This window comes from Polypterus senegalus, chromosome 6, assembly GCF_016835505.1.
Source record: "Polypterus senegalus isolate Bchr_013 chromosome 6, ASM1683550v1, whole genome shotgun sequence".
NCBI classification, from domain to species: Eukaryota; Metazoa; Chordata; class Cladistia; order Polypteriformes; family Polypteridae; genus Polypterus; species Polypterus senegalus.
In genome coordinates, this window is record NC_053159.1 from 153,553,336 (window position 1) to 153,577,263 (window position 23,928).

Genomic DNA, 23,928 nt, shown 5'->3' on the forward strand with positions numbered 1-23,928 from the left:
CAAACTTTCAGGAATTGATTTTACAGGTACTTCCAAACTTGTGTATATGTATATAGCTTATACCAAGAGTAATGGGACAACTTCCCAAGTAGTTTTCTCATCTTTGAAGTCTCACTGACATTGCACCAACTGGATTGATCAACAATTTAACATTAAATCTCATTGCAGTGGTGCTGACTCTTGAATTAGCCTAGGAATACCTAACCCTCAGTATGAGCTGGCATTCTATCATTCAAATGAGCCCCATAAAAAAGGCAAAGGACCCCTATTCTATTGTCACCAACTGAGCCATCCTTCTAAAGACAGCAAGGGTTAGGGCTAGTAAGCACCGCACAGCTCAACATTATTATTGTTTCAGTGAAAAAGGCCTACAGTGCCTGTATGTATTAATCATCTCAGAGTAGGAAAACAGTCAATTCTACTCTTAGATTTTAATGATTTAGGAAGCTACCCATATTTTCACCAGGAATTATGAGATCTGATGAGCTGTTCTCTCCAGTGGTGGACCTACATTTTTGGAATCCTGAAGCTTGAACTGTTATGGAGACCCCTTCACTGCCAGCAATGAGACCTGGGTAGCCACTGTTTCCTTCTTCATACAGGGTCATTCCATGACAGATCACCACATATTTTTTAAAAATGTAACCACTTTATCCCAGACCCCCTTCTCATACAGTAGTCACCCAGCATTTTTAAGCAATATGGACTAAATCTGCTTCTGGTGGCCCTCCAGGATTAGGGGCCCTGAATAGTAAGCTTCATTAGTTTCATAATATATCTGCTCCTTGTCCTAAGTCACTAGGAGCTGCCAGAAGGTGGCATTCAGACATAGATTGGCATGCACATTCTGGAAAAGATGCTGAAGAACAAATATTGATCTGATAGAGATGGAAAATTATTCATAACAAATCTCGTACATTACATGATTGCTCCATGTCCACAAAAAAAAACATGTTCCAAAATTAAAGTGTTGGTAACGTTCCATTTTCTGGCTACAGTGGGTATGTCACGACCAACCATTTCTCAAATTTAGCACCAAACACTAAACACCCTAATAACCTGTGAGGTAATACACAGATTTCTAAATGACCCTGCCACTCCACGTAAGTTAATATTAAAGTCAGCTACATTCATGCAGATCTCTGGTTTTCCTGTGGAGTGTGATTGCTGGCACACACATAAAAGTCATTGCCCTAAGTGTGGATGAGCACACATATTTGAATCGTAAACGATATCAATTTCAACACATACTGTAGATGGCAATGGATGCTAACTATATTATTCTTGATGTTGCTGTGAAGTGGCTCCGTTCAATGCATGACTCCCGAGTACTCCATTAAAGTGTTATAAACCTTTTACTTAAATGTAATCACATCCCCCCTGGATGTCATCTTCTTGGACATAAGGCATACCTTCAGTAGAGATTACTGTTGACTCCTTATCCAGATTCAACACCCGTTGCTCAGCTTTCACATTATTATTATTATTATCTTTTTGGTTAAGGCTTAGTGTTAGTATCAGAAAATTACAAAACGTCATCATGATTTTAAAGGACCTCGATGTGTGCAAATGTTGTAGTCAGGATGCCATAAAATTATGATGTCATTCCTTCTCAAATTTGAACTCCTACTCCTCACTGGAAGCAGGTGTAGGACATTTTATAACTTCCTCTCATATCCTGCCTCAGGTTGGATAAATTCTTGTCCTGGCCACAATTTTAGTGCAATTACAAGTAATAATTTTGAGAAACTTGATAAGTATGGGCATAGATCTTTGATACCAGTTAACATGTGGGGGCGCAAACACTCCATTGCTTCACATATACGAGGGGATGTCAAGATAAAGTTAGAGAACGAAAGTTATTAGAAAATGGAACGAACCTTAACAAAACTGATACTGTCATTACTCAATGCAGTCCCCACCCTTCTCAATGCTCTTGCGCCACCTACCTGGAAGTGCCTGGATTCTTAAAAGGACTCCTTGAGACCAGGGCTGTCTTAACGCATGGGCATGCTGGACAGTTCTCCCGGGGCCCCATGCTAATCTATATAAAGGGGGTCCTCGGGTTACAACGTTTCGACATACAATGTTTCGAGTTTACAACGCTCACTACCACAAAAACTTAAAAAAACTGAGACATGAGAAGGAATAAAGTAAGGATTTTTTTACACTCATTTTTTCTGTTACTACATCACAGTGTACAGTACAGTATATTTATGTCCTTTTCTTTTTTTATCAGGCTTAGATTTTGTGTTTTTTTGTTCTAGATTATGATTTTGCAAATGTGTTAAGATAGGTAAGTGACTTAGGCTAGAGTGTGTTTCGACTTACACCAATTCGGGTTACATCAATGTTGTAGGAACGGAACTGTGTCGTAACTGTATGTTGTGACTTGCTGAGTGGTTTTGTAGGTAGGGGTCCCAATGCACTGGTTTGCGTGGGGGCCTATAATGCTATTAAAATGGCCCTGATTGAGACTGCATTCCCCACCGCTTGGCTTGAATAGCAGGCTTCACATTGGTCTCCAGCAAGTCACGCTATCTTGCACTAGTAACTGTAGTACCCCTCGGCATGTACTGTTTGACAATAACTCAGGACCACAAGTGGTTGCAAGGGCAAGACAAAACCTTTTATTCTGCTGGACACTTCCAGTCAGGTAGCACAAGTGCATTGAGAAGGGTGGAGGCGACATTGAGAAATGACATTGTCAGTTTTGTTAAGGTTCATTCTATTTTCTAATAAATCCCATTTTCTAACTTTAGTTTGACTCCCCCTCATAGTAACCCCACCTAAATTAATGGCACTTACATGGACCCATGTTTCCAATAAGGGTTGCTAGCTCCCTAGTTGGAATAAGTTCTTTTTAATTGCGGTGTTTTAAGTAACCGGAAACTATATAGATATAATGTAAAAGGCGGTATCCTTCCCATAGTGATACGGCGGTAAAAAATCACATACGAGAAAATAACTTAGCTGTCTTTAATGACTAGGAAGCCATGACAACACTTTGTATATAGTTTGTCATTTTCGTCACTGTGCTGAAAGGATTTTTAGAATGGATAACGTTATCACCCATCCGTCCATTGGCTTCAAACTGTTTGGCTGCTGTCCAAGTCTTTTTATACTGTCTTCTCCACGTGCAGGCCCTTACTTAGGTTCCAAACAAGGCCAGGAGAGGATTCAATTTCATCTCTAACATACAGAAATAGTACAATGTCCATTTTCGTAGTTCTACCTTTCTCTCTTCAAATGCTTGCCTAGCAGTTCTAAATGCTGAGAGCCCCTGTGTGCTAACTTTGGCCTGGCCTGTACATGTGAGTGGATTTTTGTACAGAGCACACTGACATTAAACTTAATATTCTGATTACAACCTACTAAGGCTGACATGCACATTATGCTAACTGGGAACCCTACATTGGCTCCATGTGAGTGGGATTGGATGCATGGGTGACTGTCCCAAGTGTCACCTGGAGTTTAACACCTACCTTGTATCCAATACTGCTGATTCAGCACATGAATGGTAGATATGATTTAAAAAAATACATGAGTTAGCTTTCCATCTGCTTTTATTGTGAATTTACTAAGTCAATGAATGCTTCTTGATCTTTAAACAGTACTGCTGCTGCGATTGCATGGAGACTTCTGTGAATGGCTTTAACATATGTTTAATGGCTTTAGAGGTAATAAGAAAATTCAAAATTTCAAGATGAAAAATAGTTTTTTGCTACTTAAGTAAAACTCATTGGTTCCATAACAGTTGTTTCTTTCTTAGCACTGGATTTGAACACATTACTGCCGAATTGGCTGCTGTTGGCAGATGGGTACAATAAACACAGTATGGCGTTCTCTGCCATATTTATGACACCACTATCAATCAATCTGCAACTTTCATCAAAACCACACAATGGAGCATTATGAAAGCATCCTTCAAAGCATCAAGTGCTGCTGTGCAGTATCATACAATAGAAGAGGTGGAGAAGTTTGATCTAAGAAAAGAAAAGGAAAGATGAATGAGTCATGGAAAAAGAGACAGGAGGCTACATGCACAAACCAGACAGACATGTTACAACTTCAAAAGAAAGATGATGTTTTTTTAACATAACTTGTAGACAGAATAAATGGGTTACTGGTTCAGACTTGGACTACAGCCACACATTCTGTTCCCAGCTTTGGCAAAGCCACCTTATAACCTTGTGTTAAATTAAAAAAAAGAATAATGAGAGAATCAAACCCTGACACTAAGTGCACGCAAACAGCTTTTAATGAATCTTTCACACCCTGTTCTCTAGAAGCTCATCACCCGCAAACAACTGTCCACAAAGTTTGCCGTTTCCAATGTTGTAAAATGTTAGGTGTAATGTTGTAAGTGAAGAAAGTTATTCTTACCCTTGGTTTAACTCTTTTTTTAGGGTTGCCATTCATACTTATCATTGACATTCTTCTTCTTCTTTCGGCTGCTCCCGTTAGGGGTTGCCACATCGGATCATCTTTTTCCATATCTTCCTGTCTTCTACATCTTGTTCTGTGACACCCATCTATCTATCTATCTATCTATCTATCTATCGTCGAGATTCAGCCCCGAACACAGACAGACAGACACCAGATGTCCCAAAACACACACGTTTATTGCTGCCTCCTGTCACAGCTCCAAACACTGCACAAATCAGCACACAGTCCTCTTTTCTCTTTCTCCTCCTCTTTCTTCTTCCTCCTGACTCTGGCTCTAATAATGGAGTTTGGCAGCCCCTTTTATAACACACCAGATGTGCTCCAGGTGCTTCACAATGATCTCCCAATGGCACTTCCTGATGTGGCGGAAGTGCCTCATGAGCACCTGGAAGCCCTCCAGGTGTGCCTGGAATTTCTTTCGGGCTCCATAATCCTCTGGGTGCTCCCTGACGGTGGTCACAGGCCCCAACAGGGCTGAGCTTCTAAGGTCTGATCCCGTGGCCCCGATGCAGACCACGGCAGCTGTCCTCTCGTGGTCCTGGAGAGATATTGTCCCTCTCTCAGTCCATCTAGGTATCCCAGCTGGGCAGGATTTCCAGCCATCCACCAAACTATCTATCTATCTATCTATCTATCTATCTATCTATCTATCTATCTATCTATCTATCTATCTATCATATAGTGCCTTTCATATCTATCTATCTATCTATCTATCTACACTTCATGTGAAATAGTAAGTGTAACTGATGAGATTTGTTTTCCTTTGTAACATATGTGAACATAATAAGATTTGATCTTCATTTAAACCATACCTATAGATAAGGTTGCTGTAATATAACAAACATTATGCCACATTTGCCCGGATCTGAATCCCACTGGGATGCTTTGGGGGATTTGAAATGGGCTGTGCATGCAAGTTACCACTGCATAAAGGAGTGAGTGAAATGTGTACTTGAGGTTGATTCTGCCAAAGAGGGCAATGCCAGCCAGGGGTGCCTATACCTATTCTATAGACACAAATAGCACATCTGTTCATTTTTCATTCAAAGTCATTCAATGAACGAAAACAATTGTGAATTGCTTTTCATTTTTTCAAAATCTGTTACACCAGCCTCTTAGCTTTGATGTAATGGCCGAGGTGTTGGCCTTTCTCTTTCAAAGCTGCAGGTTCAAGGCCCACTCACTGTGTGATCCTGAGTAAGTCACTAGGCTTGTCTCTGCTCCAGAAGTCAGACATATCTGTAAATAGTTGTAATGTATTCTGATCGTATACTTTATCTTAGATGATGATAACTGTATACAGGTAAACATCATTAAAAAGGTAATTCACTATAATCTTATGACTATATGAACTTCTTTGAGTTTCAGGATATTTTATGTTAAACATTTCTTTAACACAGCAATATTCTGGTTGTCAGAGAACACAAAAGATGTATTAATTAAAAGCTTTGTTAAAAGAAAAATTCAAATCAATATTCCAGTGACGTCACTGATAAGAGGAATAAGTGGGATAAATATGCTCAGTTTAATTAAGTAGCTAATTATTCTGGCATACAGTATAATTTGGTTTTAATGCATACACAGCTCCCAGCTCCATGCTTCAGTAACTGTCATTAAAATTGCATCTTCTTTCTTGTGTAGAGTTTCATTGACTGGGCAGATGTTCTGGAGGACAATCCGAGTTTCCTAATTACCAGTTGTAAGAACTGAAATGCTCCTTTTCACTTCTTTTTTTTTTTCATTTCTCTTGATCTTGCTTAAGCACTGTGCAATTTCAAGAATTTTAAAAATATTGATGTATTTTTGGAGTAGCTAAGGCAAATTATTCATGAACAAACACCCTGACTGACTACAAAAATGTTCTTTATTTATGATGTCATTTAAATGTGTATTTATTTGATATTTGACGGTTTGGTGATTTTATTTTATAAACCTTGCTGCCACATAAATAGACAAAATTCAGATTTGTTCGAAATGTAATCTGATTTTATGAATGAGGGTTTACAACATTTGTTATTTGCTCCTATACATGGCTTGGTCTGTTCTCCATACATTGCACTCTTGACTAATATTTTGTAAAGCTCTTCACTTAAGTATGTCTGATTAGTGTCAGTATGGCTCCAATTTGATTGCCGGTTGTGGTAAATCTTTGTCTAGAGTTCTGGGTGAAGTGACTTTGGTTTATTGCCACAACAAAGAGGTGGTGAAGGCAGTACAGAATATTGCCAACACTGAGCTGCCTTCTCTTCAGGACATGACAACACGTCTACTTAAAGACTTCAGCCACCCTGCAGAGCTGCCTTTCTCATTCTTACCTTCAGACAAGCGGTGCAGGGCCATTGACACTCACGTCATTTACCGTATATACTCACGTATAATCAGGGTCATAAAACCCGAAAAAAGATCATAAAATCAGACCCCGACTTATATGCCTGTTCAAAAATATGACTCTTAATTTTTATTTTTAAACAACTTCTTGCTTCCCCCAATCTCACACCAGTTTCTCAGACACATCGAATTTTGTTGCCACGTACTTACCAATTTCTTTCGCCACTTCAACGACTTTTAATTTAAAACCAGCTTCATATTTTCTTCTGATCAAATGCTCCATCATAGATAAGGGATGATCTTACGCTAAAAGTATATGAGTGTGTGAGATACAAAAAACACAAAACAGTGTAAACGTCGCTTTGGAATAGTTTGGGTATTACCATTTGGTCACATAGGCACAAAAAAAGACTGTGTGCTCCGTGGTTACTCTCTCATGTGGGCATTAGCATATCAGAATTTTTTTGGACCAATAACATGTCTTTTCAGCATTCGACTTCTACGACCGACATTATAAAATACGAGAAATTATACAGGAAAATCAAGTCCAGACTTATCCGTGGGAGAACTTATCCGTGAGTATATACGGTAATTTAGGGATATCATCTACCACATGTCGAACGGTGACTGGGCAGTCAAGCATCCATCCATCCATTATCCAACCCGCTATATCCTAACTACAGGGTCACAGGGGTCTGCTGGAGTCAATCCCAGCCAACACAGGACGCAAGGCAGGAAACAAACCCCGGGTAGGGCACCAGCTCACCTCAGGGCGCGCACACACACACACACACCAAGCACACACTAGGGACAATTTAGGATTGCCAATGCACCTAACCTGCATGTCTTTGGACTGTGGGAGGAAACCCACGCAGACACGGGGAGAACATGCAAACTCCATGGCAGGGAGGACCCGGGAAGCAAACCCAGGTCTCCTTACTGCGAGGCAGCAACGCTACCCACAGTACCACCGTGCTGCCCTGCTGTCAACTATAAAAATTTAAATATCGTAATATAACAAACAGTTTGTTTAAATATATAATATAGTACTTGCAGATACATAGTGTACATATATAGTATTGTGCTTGATTGTATGAGCAATGCCTGTAAAAAGTATTCACCTAGCTGGACGTTTTCACATTTTATTATTATACAACCCAGAATAATAGTGGATTTAATTTGGCTATTTTGACACTGATAAACAGAAAAAGACTCTTTAATGTCAAAATGAAACCGGATCTCGGAAAAGTGGTCTAAATCATTTACAAATGTAAAGCACAAAATAAATGATCCCATAAGCTGATCCTGTTGAAGTCAGTATTTAGTACTGCAAATGCACCTTTAGCAGCCACGACAGCCTTGAGTTCTGTGTGCACAGGTCTCTGAATTCTGTACTTTCCCCCCCTTTTTCTTTTCAAAACGGCTCAAGCTCTGTCAGGTTTGCAGTCTTTTTCTAGTCCAGACACAAATTCTCAATTGGATTGAGATCTGGACTCTGACGTTGCCACTCCAGGACATTAACATGGTTGTTTTTAAGTCATTCCTGTGTAGTTTTGATTTATGCTAGGGGTTGTTGCCTTGCTGGAAAGGAAATCTTCTCCAAAGGCAAAGGTTTCTTGCAGACTGCCTCAGGCTTTACTGGTGGCTTAGAGGTTAGGGATCTGCAAGGTTGTTGGTTCGATTCCTGCAAATGCCAGTAGTGACTCTACTCCTTTGGGCCCTTGAGCAAAGCCCTTCACCTGCAATTGCTTCGTCCTGAGTGTGATGTTAATCTGCATCTAGTCCTGCAAGCAGGTCCTCTAACTTGCAGGGAAAGTTTGGGGGTTAGTGACAGGATTGGCACTCCTGCCACCATGAAATTCTCACACTGTTCCAGTGTGGTGCTGAGGTATCACCCAACCCACTCAGTGCCTAATCCAAGTGGTGGGTATGGCAACATGCTATCAGTGCATGCTCCTAACCTCTCTCTTTTATTCTCTACCCTCACAAGCCTTCCAGGGTCTTCTGCAGAGATGTATCCACATGTATCCACTGAAGCAATGAGGATGGTGCGTTTTTGATATTATTTATTGTTCAAACATGATGTTAGGTTTAATAGTAAGAAAACCCAATTTTGTTCTCATCAGACCATAGAATTTTCTTCCAGCTGACTTCAGAGTCCCCCGTGTGCCTTCTGGCAAACTCCAGTTAAGATTTCATGTGCATTTTTCTCTTTCTCCATAAACCTCCGACTGGTAGAACACCTGGGCCACAGTTTGTCATCTGCACAATCTCTCCAGTCTCGTTCATTGTAGCTTGTAACTCCTTCAAAGTTCTCACAGGTCTCGTGGTGGCCTCCCTCACTAATCTTCTTCCTGCATGATCACTCAGTTTTGTGGATGGCCTGCTCTTGGCAGACTTACTGTTATGTCAGCCTCATTCCAGTTCTTAATGATTGATTTCACTGGAGTCCAAGGCATATTCAGTGACTTGGATATTTTCTTGTCTCCATTTCCCAACTTGTGCTTTTCAATCACCTTTTGATGGAGCTGCTTGGAGTGTTCTTTTGTTTTCATTGTGTAGTTTGGTTCCACCATACTGACTCACCACAAGGTGCTTTCATACTACAATTGAAACCCCAGACAGATGATCTCCATTGAACTAGTTATGTAATTTCTTAAACCAATTAGCTGCACCACTGACACTTTAGTTGGGTTATATTAAAGGGAGTGAACACTGTTGTGATCCATTATTTAATGTTTTATATTTGTAATTAATTTAGACCACTCAGTAGAGATCTGTTTTCACTTTTGCATTAAAGAGTCTTTTTTTTTGTTGATCAGTGTCAAAAAAGACAAATTAAATCCACCGATGAATACTCTTTTAGGCACAGTATATGCTGCATGTTAAATAAACTTTTTATTTATTTTTTCTTAATTTTTCTCAACTGCTCTGAGAAGGCACATAAGTACGAATTTCATTTGACACTTGTCAGTAAACGTGACTTGGTTTGATGTTTAATTATTCAGTTTGAATCTAATGAGACTTCATGGTGGTATTTTGATTGTCAACTGGTGAACCTTTGGTGAAGATTTTCAGTGTCCTCCACATGTCAATATGAGATGACCTCTGGTTATTCTCACAGTTCAAAAACATTAAATGGTACTTAATTATGCTGATTTAATATGATGAGAAGGAGGCACTCCAGTTCTGCTCCCTCCTATGGTTTCCTTTGTGTGGCACTTGCTGCTTTATGTGACCTGCCAGAAGTTTACTACCACACTTGAAAGACCTCATATGATTATTTTTAACATGTTGACACAGAGGCCTGACACAGACATGGTCTACTGCTTGTTGCTCAGATTTGGTTGTAAGTCATGTTACACTTTGTGTCTGTGAGATGACTGCAGTTTGCTCCCACAGATACTAAAGTTTCGATATAATGATGGCAGAACAGTAACGCAATGAGTGATGGTTTGACTCTGGTTTGATGTCTGGCTGGATAAAAAAGGAGCATTTCACATTCAATATACTTCAGTTGACCTGTAATGGTAGAGCAATCATCTGTCTCTTAGACCAATAAATTAAAGTGACAATGGATACTGTGGCAACAGATAATAATAATAATAATAATAATAATAATACACTTTATTTACCAGGGGAGTCATGCTAAAGTTAGAAAATGGGATTTATTAGAAAATGTAATGAACCTTAACAAAACTGATAATGTAATTTCTCAATGCCATCTCCACCCTTCTCAATGCACTTGCACCACCTGCCTTGAAGTGCCTGGATTCCAGCAGAATAAAAGGTTTTGTCTTGTCCTCACAACCACTCATGCACCCAAGTTATTGTCGAACACTCCATGCTGAGGGGTACTACAGTCACTAGTGCAAGTTACCGGGACTTGCTGGAGACCAATGTGAAGGCTGCTATTCAATCCAAGTGCAGGGACTGCTGTCTGAAGGAGTCCTTTTGCTGCAAGACAATGACACACTGCTAAGAACACCAAGGCTTGTCTGGAGAAACTGAAGTATGAGGTATTGCCACGTCCTCCTTGTTCACCAGATTTGGTACTCTGTGATTTCTACCTTTTTGGGCTGCTAAAATACATCTGGGTGGTCGTCAATTTAAGTTTAAGTGCACGAGTGGTTGCAAGGACAAGACAAAACCTTTTATTCTGATGGATTCCAGGCACTTTCAAGAACATTGAGAAGGGTGGAGACCACGTTGAGAAATGACATTATCAGTTTTGTTAAGGTTCATTCCATTTTCTGATAAATCCCATTTTCTAACTTTAGCTTGACTCCGCCTCGTATATAGCGCCTTTACAATTACATACGTTTTATCAAGATTCAAGGCTGACCAAGCAAGCTCATTCAAGTGCTAATTTCACTAAACACTGGTGCATTATCCTTTAGGTTAGTAGATTCTGTTCAAATGAAAAATGTGGAAAGATGCCATGCTTTGTATGAATTGTGTTCATGATACTTTCAGAGTATGAACTTCTTGTTAGTTAGAATTAACATGGGGCAACCTATCAGGTACAAGGCAGACACCAGTCGAGAGAAAATGCAAATTGAAGAGCACACTGACTGACATCAGCCAGTCGCCCTAATAGAATGAGTGAACATAACAACATAAGAAATTTGACCAACAAGCGAAGGCCATTTAGTCCATCAAAGTTGTTTGTTTATCTAATAGCTAAACTGTCCCAATAGATCCTCCAGATACTTCTTAAAGGTTGTCAAGGTTTGTGCTTCAACCCCATATCTCAGTAGTATGTTCCAGATTCCCACAACTCTTTGCATAAAGAAGTGCTTCCTGGCATCAGTCCTAACTGCTTTTCCTCATAATTTCCACTGGTGTTCTCAGGTACGTGATTCACTATTACCAAGAAGTCTTCCGCTGTATCTACTTTATCAATGCCTTGGAGAATTGTGAAGACCTGGAATAGATCCCCATGCAGTTTCCTCTGCTTGAGACTAAACAGGTTTAATTCTCTGAGTCTGTCGGAGTGAGACACGTATTTAAGTCCTAGGGTGCACATGGTTGCTTTCCACTGTGAAGCTTAAAGTGCTCCTATGTCTTTTTTGTAGAATGGTGATCAGACTCACACAATACTCTAGATCAGTGATTCCTAACCTTTTTTGAGTCCTGGACCCCTTTAATAATCTGATGAATGCTATGGACCCCCTTCCCCAGAAATATTCACATAAACACAACTTTGCATGCATTTAATATAATATACTTTATTTATTGAGAGTTGATTGTCTAATACATATATCACATACACAAAGTATTATTACACTTTAAAGGAAACAATCTAAAAAACACTCCTTTTTATGCAAAAAGTAATGACAACTCATTATAATTATGAAATTCAATCCTCTTGTGCAAATTAAAACAGACCTACTACTACATTTTCTACTACCATTACTACTACCACCAGTATATCAACTCTAAATATAAATGTTTATTTTTATCTGACCCTCACGTACCCCCTGAAACCCACCCATGGACCCCCAGGTTAGACTCCAGATGCAGTCTCATTTTTTGCAATATATAGCCCCTTGATTTATATTCAACAGTTTTTACTATATATCCTATCCTGCCTTTTTAATCACTACTGCACATTGCTTAGATTATACAACTATGTTGTGTCAACACAAACTATTAAATCTGTTTCAAAGGTGGCTTCCTGTAAGACAGTGTCTCCCATCTTGTATTTTTAATTGACTTTCATTTTGCCCACGTGTAGTACTTTGCTGTCGTCTACATTACACTAAATTTTTTAAGTGTCCAGCCACTTCTGAAGCATGTCCTGGGGCTTCATGTATAATGCAGTGCATAGAATTCACACTATAACATGACATAAGCACAAAAGCGGAAATGTGCTTATGCACAAAAAAATCCAGATGCATAAATCTGTGCGAACGCCAACTTCCACGTTCTTCCGCTACATAAATCCCAGCCAGCGTGAAAATTAATGCATGTGCACACACCTGCTGTCCCTCCCCTTCTCTTCCCGGAATTACAGCTCTTTGAATATGCAAATCAATATAAATAGCCCTTGAGCTCAGCATTCTGCGAAAAGGCAATGGCAAAAGCACGGGGGGAAATAGAAAAAGTTCAGCGAATAACAAGTGGAGGCAAGGAAAAACATACTATTTGTTGGTTTAAACAGTGGTATAAACAATAAAAAGAAGTTGATCGAGTGACATAGCATGTCAGAGAAACTCGAAAGTTCAAGTTCACAAAGTCACACAGTGCCTGAAATAAAAAAGAAGTTGTGAGATGTCAAAGTTGCCATGAATAGGCAAGTCGTAGCACACCGTCTGAGTGTCATATGAAAGCTAATTAGGGTACAGAGAAAAATATAGGCACACAGTGGGAAAAAAAGCACGAAATGTCAACTTTAATCTCGAAATTTCCACTTTAATCACATAGTTTATTTTGTTATTAAAGTAGAACATCATAAACTTCATCTTAAAATTGTTTAATTTACTAGTGATACTAAAGTATCACATTAAATGCTTTGTTTTGTATTTAATCTTCTATGTGCTCTATGTGTGTGAATCACTACATGCTTCCGGGCTTTCTCTTCCTCCAACAGGACACAGAATCCATTACATTCGTAATATTACAGCTCTCTGAATAATTAAAATACTGAGATGTATACTTTGGACTTAAAGCATGTTATTAAACATGGGAACATGGTGGCACAGTGATTGTGCACGACCTTCGATGAAATAATTTATTGCAGCAGTACTGTCTCTTTCAAACATATTAACCTCCAATTCCTGTCCTTACTTTTATTTCTCCAAATAACCAATCGCCACACAATCAGCTCTGTAATAGACGTTAAGCCATCTGTAAGCTTAGAACGCAGATTCTTCAAAACTTTTAAGGAACTTTGAAATATCTTCGTAGTACATGTTTAATTATTCTGTCCTTCCAGTGTCACGCCAGCCCTAGCCAGAATACAGCGCGAGGCAGGAACAATCCATGAACAGAGTACAAGCTCCTTCCTAGCGCTGCAGCACCGTGTCCTCACATGTTTAATTACTAACAAAATAGATAATTTAAATGAAGTTAAAGTTTTATCTATATAATATAATAAACACATTTTGCTGCATTTCATCTTAAAAATGATATTGTCATCATATGTAAATACGCGCTTTATAAAGTGGCTCAGGTTGTGTAATATTATAACTGTAGTGCAAGTTTACAGTGAGGTGATTTTATTTATAAGTACAAACAGTTCTACAAGGAGCACTTGGATTGATTGAGTGCGTTTATAGTTCTTGGGATGAAACTGTTTTTGAACTGCAAGGTTTGCACAGGAAAGGTTTTGAAGCATTTGCCGTGTGAGAGCAATTCAAATAGGAAGCATGGCTGAGGCAACGTGTTCTTGATGCTGTATACTGATAATTCTCTTTCCGATCAGCTGCTCTGAGTGGTGCAGTGAGAGTAATATGGAAAAAGATGATCCTCTGTGGCAACCCCTAATGGGAGCAGCTGAAAGAAGAAAAAGAAGGTGTAGTGAGAGTAACAACGCTAAAGCAGTTATGGTATTTGGAATAGTTTGTCCATTCCGTGGACCATTATATTGTTACAGGTTAATTACAATCAGATGCATTAAACTAATAAACAATATGCGGTTAATTTCAGTGTATTTATAAAGCCGTGTCAGGGATGTGGATCTAAAAAAGAAAAGGAAACCACATTGAAACAGCAGCACTGCTGTGACGCTGGGTGCCGCCAGTCTGCAAAACCAAGTGCAGAACTTGCGTATGCCAGGGTATGAGCTACCATGGAAATGTGCGTAGCTTAACGCCAAGTTTAGGTTTTATAAATTGCAATTTGAACGTGGAAACGTTCGTATACAACATTTTTGTGCGTACACACCATTTATACATGAGGCCCCAGGTCTCCTCAGTGTGGGCCATTCCTCCAGCTTTTGTAGCATCTGCAAATTTCACAAGCTTAGTAACTATACCAGAATCAATGTCCTTAATGTACATTAGAAAAAGTAAAGGACCTGGGACAGACCTGTGAGGGACTCCAGTGATGTCTTCACTCCACCTGGAGCAGTTTCTTCTTATCTGTACTCTTTGTCTCCTGTCGACAAAACTACTGGAGATCAAGTTTTTAGGTTACATCTGATGCCTGCAGCTTCTACACAGATAGTGGTCAGGCCTGTAACTTAGACCTAGTTTCCTGAAGATGAGAAGTAGAAGCACTAACTAATCACAGCATGCTACCCTTATTTAAATTTTATAGAATTACTAGCAAAATACTTGCGCTTCGCAGCGGAGAAGAAGTGTGTTAAAGAAGTTATGAAAAAGAAAAGGAAACATTTAAAAAAAAACTTAACATTTGCTTTCTATTCATTTGCATAAGCACAGTCCTTCACCAGCAATTATTTAATTTTAGTTCAGACCCGGCACTTAAAAGTTTCTGTTGCACTTTTGCTGAGTTTGTGCCAAACACTATTCTATCCCTGACCATCTCATTTTCGTTTGCATAAGCACAGTCCTTCACCAGCAATTTTAACTTAGTTATAAAGTGATCCAAAGTGTCGTTTATACCTCGTGTCTTCTCATTAAACTTGTATCTCACGAATATCGTATTCGTCGTAGGCATGAGAAACGCCAGCGGCAGCGTGTCTATTAACTTAATTTAAACTTACAGTTTACACTGTGCTTTGTTTCCGTAGTAGCTGGACTTATGAATATGCTTGTATGCATCACTCGCTTCATATTCTTTTGCTGCCTTCTCAATTGTGTAATGCGTTTTATGTTCAGCGCTCTTTGGAGCTCTTCCTTGTCTTCTACATACTGCGTTCACAGTCAGTTCACGTGAGCCGCTCTCTTGTGTGATCTTGCGATGTCCATGGCTTTATTTAATGTTAGCTAAGACCCAGCACTTAAAAGTTTCTCTTGCACTTTCGCTGAGTTTGTGCCAAACACTAGACCATCTCATCTTCGTTTGCATAAGCACAGTCCTTCACCCGTGAATATTTACCTTATATGGGCAGACACTCAATTAAGTGGGAGTCGTGATGATGCAGGATGCAACTCCGACTCACACGGCGACCGAACTGCAGGCTATGGCCGTATATATGGTCGAAAGTAGGTTCCAGTTATGACCGTTATGCGTAGAATTTGAAACTTTTGTAGGTAAGCTGTAAGGAATGAGCCTGCCAAATTTCAGCCTTCTACCTACACAGGAAGTTGGAGAATTAGTGATGTGTCAGTGAGTGAGTGAGTCAGTCATTCAGTCAGTCAGTCAGTGAGGGCTTTGCCTTTTATTAGTATAGATTTGCAGTGTGTGAATGTCTATAAGTTGTTACCTGTCTTGGGTCCTTGTATCTCCTGAGGCTTCTAAACAGTAAGTGTGATTCAGCAGACTTGGAAATTCTAGTGGATAAATACTAACATAAAATAAATGAACGATAGTATAGTGGTTCTCCAGTGCAACAAATTTATTCTAGGTGTGTGTGACATTTGCAGCTTTTACAGTAAGTGTGCTTGAATTGATGTCATCCACCTGCTTTGCTTTTGTTTTGCTGGCTAAAGGTGGGCAGCCATCTGCTGCTACTCTGTCTGTTTTGTATTAATACACAGGGTTGTGGTATACTTAGCACATGCTGACATGCTGTCCAGAGGGTATTCCCACCTTGCATGCTCTGCCTTCTGTATTAGCCACCAGCTCACCGCAGACCTCTTAAGAATGAGCGCCTAATGATGATGGATGAATGATTGAAAGACATTGGTGACAAGTGATAAGAAAAAGGCTCTGAGCAGCCTGCTGCTTAGCAATTCCCTCTCATTGTCTCCTACCTACCAAATTCAGTACCACTGTCAGCTTCCAGCAAGGATCAAGTTACAAGTCAGCACTGCAAGCGGGCAGCAATGGCTGAATTGTTTAGTTTAAGCCTGAGTCCGCTTCCTTCCTGCCTCTGTTGGATTACTGCACTAAAATGAACAGATTATTGTAACCACTTAATTTACAATCACTCCATCAACTTGAAGGGATTTATATGTACAGTAATTACACAGTTTTTGCAGCTCATCACCATCTTAAATTGTCATCATGGCTCTCCTATGCTGGATTCTGTTCAAAGTCATTCATTGAGTCATTACTGTCACGTGACATTTCTACTTGCATGTGCTAATCAACATGCAACATGTCACCACTCTCAAGCGCTATGATCAGTGAGTATGACTGTTTTACTATCTATCTATCTATCTATCTATCTATCTATTGTAATAGGAAACAGCCGGGATGGATCCTTCCTTACCTGGCTGAGAGACCCTTTTCATGAAAGGATGTGGCTGGAAGGATATCCCAACCAGGCTGGTTAGTGGTACCTTACCTGGTCGTAAAGCTGTTATAATGGTAATTGGGAAAACTGCTTCCCAGGGCCATGTGCTTCCCCAGTACACTGAGTGGCAATACCCCTCTGAAAAGCATTCCCTTTGGACATCCTTAGGGCTGCATGGGAGTTGTAGTTTTGGTGGGCTGCCCTGTTGGGGTCCTTGGGTACCACTGGAGGCAGACTCTCCTATTATGAGGAGGTTCTCCCTGACTCTGAACTGGTTCCTGGATAAAATGTGATAGCACCGGAATTACTACCAAGTCCAGTAAAGAGGAATCTGTTCAGCTTCACCCAGGAAGTGAGAGTTTGGAGAGTAGTTAGACGAACCTCACCTGGGTGGAGTGGAGATGGAGAGAGTCATATTGCTGGAGCCCTGGAATATATTGAGGTATTTGTGGCAATAAATCTCTTTATTGGAATCTGCAACAGTGTCTGTGCTGTTGTGTCTTGGGTTTGAGGTGCTGCAACACCCCCATGTGGTTCACAACATCTATCTATTGTGTCTCACTGTCTCTAAATGTTGAATGAGCATTAGGGAATTTACCAGGCAGAAATAGATGCCACTGGGAAAGCTAGAATGGCCTGGCATATACAGTAACTCCAATATAATTCAACTAAAATGAGAGCAAATTGTTCTGCCATGGTTAACAAAAAATCCAACAGGTTGAACTATAAGGGGCCACAGTACACAAAGCCTAACAGATTCAAATGGGGATTCTTCACTGGTGTGTGGAATGTGGTGTGGAATTGTTTTTACTTTTAATCAGGTTTTTGGAGTGATAATATACTGCCCCTAGAAAATGATGGGTGTAAACTAAAGAACATATACAGATAATCAAAGTCATATATGGAAACTTCACAACACCTAGTAGATGTTGAAGTGGGCTGACAGATCAGTCAGAAGTCAAGTTAAGTGTATACTAAGGTTCAGTCTTCCAGTCTTAATAAAGGTGCTGGATTTGATCAGACAAGATGTGAGATAAGGCCTAACATTGGAACATAATGTACACTGATCAGCCACAACATTAAAATCACTGACTGGTGAAGTCAAAAACATCACATTATAAAGATGCCTATTAGGGCATGGGATATATTAGGCAACAAGTGAACCATCAGATATTGAAGCTGATGTTTTGGAAGCAGGTAAAATGGGCAAGCAAGCGCAAGAATCTGGGGGACTTTGATAAGGACCAAATTGTAATGGCTAGATGACTGGATATTGTTATGTGTTACTTACCTTGTGTACTTTGTAGTGACGGCTGAGAACATTTTTAATCTCATCTTTTCATGGAGAATGGACAGAACAAAATTTCTGATAGCATGGTCGTCTATGCTAGACCAGAGCAAGCAATATAAAAACACCCATTAAAAAAAAATCTCATATCAGTCATGTCACATGATATGCTTATCAAATCCTCCAATCATGCAATACAATACAATTTATTTTTTGTATATGCCAAAATCACACAAGAAGTGCAGCAATGATCTTTAACAGGCCCTGCCTCTTGACAGCCCCCCAGCCTTGACTCTCTAAGAAGACAAGGAAAAACTCCCAAAAAAACTCTTGTAGGGTAAAGATGGAAGAAACCTTGGGAAAGGCACTTCAAAAAGTGATCCCCCTTTCCAGGTAGGTTGGGAGTGCAGTGGGTGTCAAAAAGAAGGGGGTCAATACAATACAATACACAGAACAGGACACAAGTAATCCTCAATACAGTATAAAAATAAAAATATTACAAGTACGGAGTAGAATTTAACAGTAGATGATATCACATAATATGATTTGGATTTGTTTAGAGTCCTGTAGACCTCATTCATCAAGCTGCCTTCCCCATTTGGCCATTCCTCAGTTGAAACAGTGCTAATCCGATGAAGGATCCCTCTACCCCACGATTCCTGTGATCCTCCATCAGGGATGACTTTACCTTAGGCAGGCAAAAACAACTTGTCAGGTGTGCCGTGGCACCGAGTGCCACATTTGAGTACTGAGAAGAGAAACAGAATAGGTGAGGGTTAGTATCCAATTCTAACTATCATGTTACTTATGTTTTAGTGCTAATGACTAACAACAGACATGCAGTCTGTACAGCTAATCAGCAGCTCTAGTCAGGATAAGCTAAACTGAAGTAGTGAGTCTTCAGCCGGAATTTAAAAGCTGAGAACAAAGGGCATCTCTTATAGTAGCAGACAGACCATTCCACAGTTTAGGGGCTCTGTAACTAAAAGCTCGACCTCCCACTGTTATTTTCTTAATCCTTGGAATCATAAGCAGACCAGCATCTTAAGATCTTAATGTGCGCTCTGGTTTGTAAGTCATGATAAGTTCAGACAAGTAAGCCGGACCTTGGCTATTTAATGCTTTATATGTTAAAAGGAAGATTTTGAAATATGCCCTAAACTTAACCGTAAGGATTTAAGAACCAGAGTTATGTGTTTGTATTTTCTTCTTCTTGTAATAATTCTTGCAGCAGCATTTTGGATTAACTGGAGGCTGTATAAAGAACAGCTTGAACATCCAGTGAACACAGCATTGCAGTAGTCAATCCTACTAGAAATAAATGCATGAACTAATTTCTCAGAATCCTGTTTATTTAGAAAGTACCTTAATTACCCAACATTTTTAAGATGGAAGAAACATGATTTGGACAACTTTGTAATATGAACTTTAAATGACATGCTAGAGTCAAAGATAACTCCTAGATTGCGAGCTGATTTAGTAAAATTATTGGTGATTCCAACTGAGTTAAATGATGACAGAATATTGTTGTGATCAGTGTCATTCCCTCCAATAATTAATAGAATAGAATAGATAGAATGCCTTTATTGTCACTATACACATGTACAATGAGATTAAAAGTAGTCCAGTGCAACAAACAAATAAACAAATGGTGCGAAAAGTTGCAAAAAAAAAAAAGTTCTGCAACACTATATAAATATGTAAAGAATAAATAACTGTAACTATTTCGCTATTGGGTTATTGCACATTATTTAAATTATATAAAAAATATTGCACAATAATGATGAACATGTGCAGTGAGTAGTGGATGTTGGACCCTGAGTGTAAAGATATTGTACAGTATACAGATATTGCACAGTTATTATCAATACCATTTAGATATTGGATATTGCACAGTTGATGGCTAAAAGGAAGTCCAGGGGTTGGGGTGTTAGACTGTGTAGTCAGTGCATGTGTGAGTTTAGCATGGTAATGGCTTTTGGGAAAAAATTCGATATGCGAATTGGTAGGAATCGAAGTCTTGGGGGAGATAGTCCTTGATGTGCTGGAGAACCAGTCCCTCGAAGCACTTCATGATTACCTCAGTTAGGGCCACAGGGCGATAATCATTTAGGCTGGTGATAGGAGACTTCTTCAGCACTGGTATGATTGTGGCTGATTTTAGGCAGGACGGAATGACTGCCTGGGCTAGGGAGAGGTTGAAGATTTTGGTGACGATAAGGGTGAGCTGGTGGACACACACTCTGAGCACCCTACCAGGTACTCCATCTAGGGTGGCAGCCTTCTTGGGGTTCACCCATCTGACATTGTGCTCCTTTACAGTGAGTCTGTTTTATTTGTGTTTAAAGACAAGTAGTTCTCATCCATCCACTCCTTTAATTCACTAACACAACTAATTAAAGATCTCCATCGGAGAAACTTCATTTGATCTAAATGAGTGGTATAACTGGGTGCCATCTGCATACGAGTGAAAATTATGTTTCCTAATGAGAGATCCCAGTGGAAGCATGAAAATTGAGAATAGTAAAGGTCCCAGTACTGAGCCCTGCGGGACACTATATCTCACTTCTGTGATAATGATGGAGTACTGTCAGCACATTTCTGTACATATTGGAATCGATTTGATAAATTAGAATTAAACCAAGCGAGTACGGTGCTTGTAAGCCCAATATCATTTTCTAGCTTGTTCAGTAAAATAGAATGGTCAATCATATGCTCACAATGTGCAAACTGCATGCTGTTTTTCTTTTTAACTTAAATTTTTATTAAATAAATATTTCCACATGCAGAGGAAATGTGTTCACACGGGAGCAAACTTTTCAATTGAAAACAGGACCAGTGAATGAGGGGGGTAGGTGAATCATCAGTTCAAATGCTGGATCCCGGGTGAACATATTTCCTCTGCATGCACAGCAGGACTTTTATTTAGCAGTATTTTAGTACAAAGAGTATGTTTTGCCAATTTTGAATATAGGACTAACTAACCTGATATGTAGATTATGTTACAGAAGTAACATGAGATTTTTTTCAAGGATGTTCTTATATTGTTTGCTATGGTCCAATGATGGTCTCCAAAGATAGCCATTTTGTCAGACATCTTGTTATCTCTATTCTCCATATAATTTTTTTTCTCGACCATTATTACATACCATATGCATATGGTAGTGTCATAAAAAATATATAATGTTTGGGTGGAATATCCCTTTGAGACCAGTTTTGCTATATGGCTTGGAAATATGGGAAATGGAGAGGACTGAAATGTGAATGCTAGAATGGATCACTGCAGTGTGACTCAGAGAAAGGATAAAGTATAAATAATATCAGAGGAAGGCTGGGAAAAGTCAACATCAATAATAAAGTGCAGGAGATAAGGATAAGGTGGTTTATTCATGAGGTAGGGTGTAAAGACTATATTAACACAACAATGGGATTCACCAGCAAGAAAAATGTAGGAAGACAGAAAATGAGACGGCCAGACCACATCAGGGATGATTTGGTGCAGAATGGATTGAAGGAGGATGATATCTGGAACATGAAAAACATGCCGACAGACCTGAGCAGTGGACCTCTCACCACAGAATGACAATGCGGCCTGAAAAAGGCGATGCTAACTGGTGTGGAGGACAGATGGTCAGAGAGATGTGAAAGAAGAACAGATTAAAGAAGCAAGCCTTGACATATGTAGTGTGTCTTCTGCTCAGCTTCAACACAAGCAGCACAGCCTGACTCCATTCTATTATACAGTAAGTGTGCTTTACTTAATGTGTAATTTTGTTTTTTCATTGCTTTTGCTTATTTTTGTTCTTCCTCTGGGGGGCACCTCCATCTTAATGTCATTCCTTACCTAAGGTATTTACTAGTGGTTTAGGAAATGGATAGATGGATGCATGATACTGAATAATAAATATGTGCAGATCTGCTCTTTCATTAAATGTTGCCTTGTGAGTTTTTCTAAATTGGCAACGATCATGTGGCAGTAAGTGCCAAACTGATTCAAAACATATTGATTTATTCAACATACTGGATGCATTTCCACATTATTTATGACTGTTGCCCAAGTGTGACTAGGAAACAAATGGCGGCAACTTTCCACATGTGGGCTCATCCGGTGCCTCTGAGTTATTGCTTTGGAGAGCTTCACACACACATGTCAGTCTCTCTACTCAGCACAGATCCTCAGCCCTGTTTATATGCTGCTGTTAACAAGGACATTTTCCAACTGTCATTTTGTCTTATTAGGTTTCAGAATTTGTTTACACTATCCTTATCTTTAGCTCAATATTATGGCATTATTTTTTTTGAGGAATGTTCCTGCTTGTCTGTCTCTAAATAAACTCTTTTCACCATTCCTGAAGAAATACTGGCAGGTTATTCACCTTTGGTAAAAATCAGCCTTCAGCCAAGCAGAAGCAGAAGAACAGTGTAGCTTTCCATACCATTTCCAAACTTTATTGTATTCATTCATTTGTGAGGATTTATTGCTGTAGATTCAGAGGGCTGGGATCAAGTCTCGACTCATCACTAACTGTGTGGAGTTTTTGTGTCTTCCTCCTGTCCATGTCTAGCATCACAGGTTCCACCCACAAGGATTCACAGTTTCAGTGAACTAATGAGTCTAAACTGAACTTCCATCAAGGTCTACTGTACCTTGAGTTCTGTGCTACTGCAATAGACTCCAGTTCCTTGTGATCCACTATTGAAATAGTCATGCCAGTCATGTGTCAGTCAGCCAGTCATTATCCAACCCACTATATCCTAACACAGGGTCACGGGGGTCTGCTGGAACAAATCCCAGCCAACACAGGGCGCAAGGCAGGAACAAACACAGGGCAGGGCGCTAACCCATCTCTATTGAAATAAACAGCCAAAAAACAGAATGATGGAATTTCTCATTCTGCCATCTCTCATCACTTCCAGGTCATGTTCGCCTTGTCCTAATTTAGGTGCTACTGGTGCCTCATTCATTCAGTGTACTGGGTTCAAGTGCTTGGTCAATGGTCTGTGTGCTGTTTTGTACCATCTTCATGTGTCTGAATTGATTTTCCTCAGTCATTATAAAGATGTACATGTTGGTTCAAAACAGGTTCTGTATAAGTGGGCCTCACAATGAACTGGAGTCACATTCATGCTTGGATTCTGCTATGTGGTGGGCATAGCCATCAGCCCCTCACAGCTCTAAATTTGATTTAAGTGGGTTTGAAAATGTTTTGCTCTAAAACTTTTTGTACTGGCTAAGGATACTGGCAAGAAGGTAAAGTATGGCGTGATAGGATGTGACGACCATCAATATACAGAATAACACCAAGGAAACCAAAACGAGCAGAATTGGCACTTTCCTCAATGAAGAAGAATGAACAGAAAGAGAAAACAAAATACCAGCAAAGATTTAATAAGACCTCCAAATCCTCTTTGGACCCACCTCTAAGGATCCTGATGCCGTGTCTGTCTACCAGACAGGTGGCCCACCAAAGCAGCACCAGCACACCTTTCCTCTCTTCCTGAATCCTGACTAGGCCAGGTCAGGTTGGAGAGCATACACTGGTACAGTGCA